Raw genomic sequence first — 8,479 nt, 5'->3', positions numbered from 1 at the left:
CTCGTCGAGTTCAATTTGTTGTCAAAGGTGATGAGTTTTGTTTATAAAGAGTTCTGGTGGTTGGAGCTCTTGTAAATTCTATAATGCACTTATTAAGTACTTTTATTGACAACGTTAGGCACTATGAATTCAATTATATGTTTTACTAGTAGATGTTCACCATTATTTGTTGAAACTATTAACTAAAGTTCTTTGATTTATAAACTACGACATTATTTTTTCCTTTAATCTGACGTTTGGGCTAAGTTATATCATTTTACACCAAATAATCAACCAAATTATTAGTTGCGATTTTCAAATGTTTTTGATCTAAGTAACTTATAACATTTTACACATGTACGAAACTTTTGTGGTTAATGGTATTAGTCTAATTGAATCATTATACACAAAATAAATAACCTTTTGTCTTTTACTTTTTGTGCTATAAATTAAGTTACATTCTTTTTCACCAATCAACAATACATAGTTTTTTTTGTGTATATTAATATGAGTCATCTTATATTGTTAATCACAAATTCAATCTAAACAACTTCAATCGTGTCAAAAGTAGTAACACGAGTCATACCTCTTGACACAATAAAAAATTGAAAGAAGCCTCCGGTACACTTTGTTAAAAGTAGACATGTATCAATATACACGAAAGAAAACTCAAAATTGGTTCACAAAGCCTTACTTGTATCATTTGACACAAAATTATTTTCTTTTCTATACGTCGTAGAAACATACCGATTAGATACAAAAATAGCTAATTTTTCAGAGATTCACATTATGTTATAAAGTCAATTTTGATCTAAGTCGAGTTAGATCCCTTTTCACTGGGGGTACAGATATATGTTACTACTACCTATTGGATAAGTAACTAAGAACTTTGTCGTTTATTCCATGTGAACAAAATCCCTAAAAGCCCATTTGTAATAATATTCTTACTAAACACTGCTGAAAAAGGACTAAACTTCTGAGCTATGAACGTATAATCCAGTAGCATTAAGTAGGTAGGTACGTATAGCGACGTTGGAACTTGATATAGAAGTTAGCTGTTTTATATTTTTTTTCACAGCAGAAATCTTTATCTTTGATCTTAATATCTGATCGTACGTATTGTCTTTTAAAATATTACATTTGCCTAAATAAAAATAACCGACCTGCTGCTTATGTAAATTATAATTATTTATAACCCTACTTACAATGCATAACAATCATAATTAGGTATTATAACCCTACTTAACAATGCATAACAATCATAAGATAGTTTGGCGTATAAGTAGGTAGGTAGGTACTATCTAGGCCGAAGGTGGAAGCGATCGACCCGGAAATATTCTCAACCATCTCAACTATCATAATATGTATTTAGAACAGTCCCTCCTTACCAATGATATTATAGATAATACCATTGCTCCTTACCATCAATGCAATCGAGCAGACAAAGGACATTGATAAAAATCGCCCTAAGATTTTCAAAGACTTAGTATGTACCATAATTTTATAGTATGTACCATAATTTTATGTATATTTTATTTATTTACTTGCAAGTGTCCAAACCTATCGGACAAGTTGCAGTTCGAAAAAATATTTTAAAAGTATTTAAACGAAATCAAAGTCACCGACATATTGACAGAGCAGAGACAGAGATGCGCTTTTTTATTTCGATTTAAGTAAATAATGGTATGATCGATTAGACTAGAGTCTAATCATTAGACCTTTAGACGGGCGCAGATCCGCCGCGCCCGCAGCGCTTCAGTGGATTATTGCATTTTATGTATATTTAATCACATTTATTTACCTACATTTACATATTTACTCTTTTCTTTAAGTGTAGACACTGTTTATGTATAAGTCCACTATTGCATGCCGTGGCAACCTATAATTAAGGCAGCACTTAGATTAAGTTAAATACGTTGTAAATATTGATTGTCTTCCAGTGTATGTCTTGTTGGTTGTCCTATTAAATAAATAAAATAAATATTTATAGCAACACAATGTTTAAAAATAAAATTTTTCAAAAACGATCAATTTAATCGATTATGTCTATTCTAAAATATGGACATCCCTATTTGTTAGTCAAATTGTCATTCACTCGCATCACCTTTTCTCTCTCACTCACTCTTGCTGTGTTGCTGTCTTGTTGCTTGATCCTTCTTTGTGATTCGTTTGTGTTTTAGCTTTTATTTTCGGAACTTTATTAACTACAAACTTGGCTATTCAAACGGACTCTGATTGATTGCAATAACGACATACTCAGCCTGGGATTTACTGTTTTTGTGTGGCTCGGCCAAGGCTCGGCTGGTGGTTCTATGGTGTTAGAAAATGAGCAACTTAATTATACACAACAATGGGCAGCACCTCGATCGGTAAGTACCTACATTTTGCTCTGCAATCTTATGAATAAGTACTAGCCTTGCCAAACTTCTGAATTGCCATTCTCATGGCGGGTTGTCTTGAAATGAATGTTCCGCTATTATCTGTGGTTCAACCCTGGACAGTGTGGACAGCCAGGCCCGATTCGATTGTAAGAAACTAGTCGATGGTACAGCGCAATGGAGGCATGAGCGAAACAACAATTATGTTATTTATGTTGACAATCCAGCTGGTTTTGGTGTAAATCTAAGGAATTATTTACTTTGACACTATCTCCCTGCTCTCAATGAAAGCTTGTTTTGTTTTGTTTTTTGGAACTAAGACTACTAGATTATTATTTTTTGTAACTAAGTTTGTAACACGTCATAATTAATTATTATAACAACAATGCTTATTTACTAAAGCTGTTTAACCCTACCCTCTGACCCAAAATTCTACTAACAGCACATAATATTGAATTATCATTTTTTTTATGGTTTGCGGCTCAATTTATTCAACGCACAGGAGTATGTGTGGCATGGCATGCAATGAATCTATTTATTTTTACAGGTTACAGCTCATGATCTTATATGCACAACATGTTGGACCCAAGCCCAAGATACAACACAAATGCATCTACTTCAAATCTTAGCAGAAAATGTGTGCTTTGCAGTAGAACACTAGAGCCTAGAACACGTTCACATCAGCTCATGTCCCTGAGAACTAACACTCAACATCATATGAATTAACATCAGGAACATAATTGTGGAACGACTAACTCCATTAGAGGTAATGCACGCTAAAGTCCTTATTTAATAAAATGTTATTGGCTATACAATCAGTCTAATTCTTGTAAAGTTATTGGTTTCTGTAAATTAATACTAAAATAAAATAATTTAAGTGCGGGACATTAAAAAACTGATAATTTTTTTAAACTTATTTCTAATTATTATTATTTTTAAACAGGTTACTGCAAATGACTACATCTGTGGGGCTTGTCACTCATTATTGCAAAGAGATACCACACCTACTTCACAAGACTCTCCAGATATGCCAACCGGTGCCCCGGTAGGTCACCAACAAGTTTGTGTTGGATGTGGTTGTTCATTATTGCGAACTTGAAGTCATTGTTTGGATACAGAGAATAATCAAGATATATTAAACATTGTTCGAAATTGGATTCAACCCAGAGAGGTAAGAGCCCTGCCAGTTTTATAATACATAAAAATAATTATGCCGGTTTATTATAATAATAAAAAAGGTTTTTTCCGAATCAGCCTTCCCATCCTTCAACTCCTTCCATTGCTTTCAATCTGCCACTACTCTCATCCATACAGGTTATACAGGGTGGAAACGATAAGTGATCTCACTCGATTATTTCTAAACTACACAAGATATCGAAAAACTGGTTACTCATCCTGAAAGTGCTTCACGAGCTCTTTCTAACGGTATCAGTAAATAGTTACAGAATTAACTGGATCTATCCGAAAATTCAATGTTTTCAGCCTCCATACTAAATGTATGCCAGCCACACAATATTAAAAGTGTTATAGATCACTTATCGTTTCCACCCTGTATAATACAAATAGACTTATATTATTAAAATATTGCAATATTATTACTTACATAATATTAAACATAATTTTTACTATTATAAAGCCAGTTAAAAATTCCCTGAGCCAAATAAACTCAGTAAAGTTTTATTTATACTTCCTGCATAACAACAGACTACTCTTTTAAACTACCACTATTCTCACTCTCAATCCTCGTTCCTCATTCATCCCTTTCGTTTCCTCCATAGACCAATCATTCCTCATCATTCAGCGTTCAAATCATAAATTATCTTTCATCACTCATCTTACTATTCCGTTACACACAAAAGTCGTTAATCCTATATAAATATTGCTCTTCTTATTGTTGAACTGTGAATCTGATGTTTTATTTTATTTTCAGATTCGTCCTTCAGATCTTCTTTGCCATAGATACTATCAGAGAGCACGAATTACTACAGTTGGTGCTTATTTAATGAAGCTGAGGACCGGTGATTCAGATGACAGAATAGCTACATTACTTGGCATTTCAAGGAGTACTCTTACAAAATATGTAATGAAAGCACGCAGTATGATAGAGGAACATTTCGTACCAGCACATTTAGGGTTACAACATATTAGTAGAGAGGAAGTAGCCCAAAGAAACCTTTATGTTCCAGTCTCTTTTCGGGAAGCCAGGAAACGATTTACCACAAAGAAAGGCTATTGTCATCATGGATGGTACATACATACATTTATGTGCAAAAAAGTAGCAATTATGCATACCAAAAAAAAAACTTATTCCCTATACAAATATCGGAATCTCGTTAAACCATTTATGGTACTTTGTTGTGATGGCGACATCATTGATGTATTGGGCCCATATTTAATAGAAAATGTAGAACATGACCATTAATAAATAATAAGTACCTACATACGTATTTTTATTTATACCTACATAACTGCCTACTTACCCTTGGGTCGGAATAAAGATATTTTTGGATTTAAATGTAAGTAAAATATATTAACTTCTTTTTAAAAAATGTTTGGCTTTTCCGTAGGCATTCCTATTTTTCCAATACGCAAAGTTCTATTTGCTGCTATTCATACGGTTTGACAAAGGGGTTCTTTATCGATCTACGATTTAAAGTGTAATTAAGACGTCTCTCCTACATATCTATACCTACTTATAATAAATCTGTAGAGAGGTCAATTCTGTACATGAAATATAATTTTCAAAATAACTATCAGGGGGTGATACTGATGCCAAAAATGCAATCAGTAAAATTTTTGTCTGTCTGTCTGTCCGTCTGTATGTTCCTTATAGAAACAAAAACTACTCGACGGATTTTAACGAAACTTGGTACAATTATTCTTCATACTCCTGCGCAGGTTATAGTATACTTAGGAATTCTCACGGGAACAGGAATTAGCGGGAAAATCCTTTTGTATGAAAAATCTAAACCGCTTAAGTTAGACGCTTTAAATTTCGCACGTAGGTACTTTAGTAAACTAATTCCCACGGGAACGGGAATTCGCATTATTATACATATAATTCTTGACAATAAATAGTTTTATTAGCAACTAGCGGCCGCCCGCGACTTCGTACGCGTGGATCCCGTTTTACCCCCTTCATCTATCTTACGCGGTTTAGATTTTTTCGTTCAAATGTTTTTCCCGTTCACGTGGGAATTTTGCAATATCCTGTTGTAACTAAGCTTTAAGTTTATTAAGATACCTACATGTCAAATTTCAAGCGTCTAACTAAAGCGGTTTAGATTTTTCATACAAAGGGATTTTCCCACGAATTCCAGTTCCCGTGGGAATTAGTTTACTAAAGTACCTACGTGCGAAATTTAAAGCGTCTAACTTAAGCGGTTTAGATTTTTCATACAAAAGGATTTTCCCGCTAATTCCTGTTCCCGTGGGAATTCCTAAGTATACTATAACCTGCCCAGGAGTATGAAGAATAATTGTACCAAGTTTCGTTAAAATCCGTCGAGTAGTTTTTGTTTCTATAAGGAACATACAGACAGACAGACAGACAAAAATTTTACTGATTGCATTTTTGGCATCAGTATCACCCCCTGATAGTTATTTTGAAAATATATTTCATGTACAGAGTTGACCTCTCTACAGATTTATTATAAGTACCTATAGAAGATAGAAAATGGAAATGTACTTCTGTTATGCTAATAACCTCAAAATCTGAAGCATTTTTCCTATTGTAACGAATCTCCCGCTTATCCGTGCTTTAAGTATCTACACTAATATTATATAGAGGAAAACTTTGTTTGTTTGGTTGTAATGAATAGACTCAAAAACTATTGGACCGTTTTTATTAAATTCTTCACCATTCGAAAGCTACATTATCCACGAGTAACAGGCTAAATTTTATTTTGGAAAATAATAGGGTTCCGTAAAATATGTAGGTAGGGTAATTGCGCCGGTTTTCCGTCCAGCTCCTGTTTTCGTCCATTTGACCGACTTGCCACAAACAAATACGGAAAATTAGAATACAAACCTAACTTTCCGTGCAAGTTTGGACTTGTTACAATCTATAATATCTAAGTAACAGTTCTGCCTGCATCAAAGTGTAATTTGACAAGTAATAACTCCAAAAAAATCTACGGAAGTTGCTGCTGCACACAGGTGAATGGAAAACGTCGTCAAGTTAGAAAAAAAACGTGCCGGTAGGGAACTTTCATGGTATGTTTAATTACTGTTTTAGCTACTTTACGTAATGTTTTTGGCACGTATGTCTAATTATTAGCATAATAAACACTATTTTAAGGGTTTCTTAAAGTTTTTGTATAGAAATCTTAGATAATTAAGTGGACTAATACTAGCATAACAATTTTGCAAGATTTTGGTTTTCGTCCACGTGGACGGAAACCCTGACACCTAGTTAATATTTTTAATAATCATTTTACTTCAATGGACCTACAAAATACAATGTATTTTCTTCCAATATGATCTTTATTGCTATTACATTAAGCATTTTAGTTTACGTCCACTTTTTAACAGTGATAAACCCATAAAAACCGTTAAAAAGATGTGGACGAAAACAAAAAACAGCTTTAAACGTTGTTGTGTTTTCGTCCATGACGTCATGAGCAAGCACTGGGGTGGACGAAAACCAAAATAAGCTATTCCTGTAGATTAGTTTTCGTCCATTTATCCTTCGACCTATTGCAATATTTTCCTAAATTTAGGTAAGAAACTTATTTAAATCTTTTTGATATCATTTGAAAGCTAACAAAATTACCTTTCAAATGATATACCACAATCCATAGTTACTGTATTGTAGAATTGGTTTTAAGTTAATAATTCAACTGCACCCTTTTTTCTACACAGTGGTCGAAAACTAGCGTACACTAGGACGAAAACTGATTTTTTTGGACGAAAACTAGTGAAATCGCCTCTTTTGCATAAAATATTTTTTATAAAAAAACCCGTGGTATTTACTTATTGTCATATAATATTAACGTAAAGTAGACTATATAAGGACTATAATGACATATGATACATATGAGTAAGTGTATTTTAAGATATTCATTTCGCATCACAAAGTTGGCAACTCCGATAATTGGACGAGAACTAACGCACTTACCCTACCTAATGTAGGCCACGCGCGCGAAGCCGCGAGCGAAAAGCTAGTGGAGTATAAGGTGTCAATCGTTAAGTAATTTCACATATAAAAATCATTATTTCATTGCTTGGGGGTCTTGGGGCGAACGATGTATGGACGCAGAACAATATCCTTTATTTTCAAATTTAAGCAAAAAGCATTCTGTGGTTATAAAATACCTATGCTTATTTGCACCTAGTTTATCAATCACCATGTTAATTCCATGCTTTCTATCCAGTCGACTGCTCTAACGACAAGGGTGGGCAGTCGTTGAGATGACAGCGCGAAAATCGTCGGCATCCACTAATTATGACCCTTATGTACCACTATATTGACAAAGTTCTCCGTCTTCGTACGCGATATTGGAAATTTGGCATCTACCATCGGCTGATCTGACATTAGGCGTAGTCTGGCTTTGATATTCAATTTTCAACTGTATTACCTTGACAATCAGTTCAAAATTGATTACTAGAAAATTATTTGACAGACGATTTCTACTCTCGACAAATGCATTTGAATTAGCCCATAGGATTGAGCGAGCTGTCCGTTTCAAAAGTTTCCGCGCTTTGTCACCAAGGGTCGGAGTTATAAATCTCGCATACCCTCCCTTATGGCAGCGTCGATACATGCGATAGTGGGTCATCTGGGATGGACACAATAAAATTTCGATCGTCAATATTTGTTTTTGTGCCCTCGAGATGAAATACTTCACTAATTCGTAAACACGGAATTGTTTGCATTCTTTAATTTGTACAATACGTACATAACGGTTTTATATTTAAATCTAGAGCAAGCAAGGCAAAATTATCTTGATTCTTGTGACACTTTAAAGTTTAAATTAGGCATTTTAATTTAATGATCATGACTGCAATCCAATGAGTCATCTGCGTATAATTTTACCTTAATCACATTCAAATAAGAACTTAATTAACGTAACACAATTAACCCAAATAAATCTGATGAATGAAAAGCTGCTCAGAACGAT

The 8,479-nt window shown here is 33.9% G+C and overlaps 1 long non-coding RNA gene across 1 annotated transcript; it reads left to right on the top strand.

The window, feature by feature from the left end:
* The first annotated feature begins 2,116 nt into the window (after window positions 1–2,116).
* LOC135088296 (uncharacterized) lies at window positions 2,117–4,790 on the top strand. Its single transcript, XR_010260997.1, has 4 exons — window positions 2,117–2,348; window positions 2,905–3,123; window positions 3,301–3,528; window positions 4,288–4,790. It is a non-coding gene; the product is annotated as an uncharacterized LOC135088296 (long non-coding RNA).
* Window positions 4,791–8,479: the final 3,689 nt, after the last annotated feature.

This window comes from Ostrinia nubilalis, chromosome 3 (assembly GCF_963855985.1).
Source record: "Ostrinia nubilalis chromosome 3, ilOstNubi1.1, whole genome shotgun sequence".
Lineage (NCBI taxonomy): Eukaryota > Metazoa > Arthropoda > Insecta > Lepidoptera > Crambidae > Ostrinia > Ostrinia nubilalis.
This window is presented reverse-complemented; position numbering and strand designations above follow the sequence as displayed.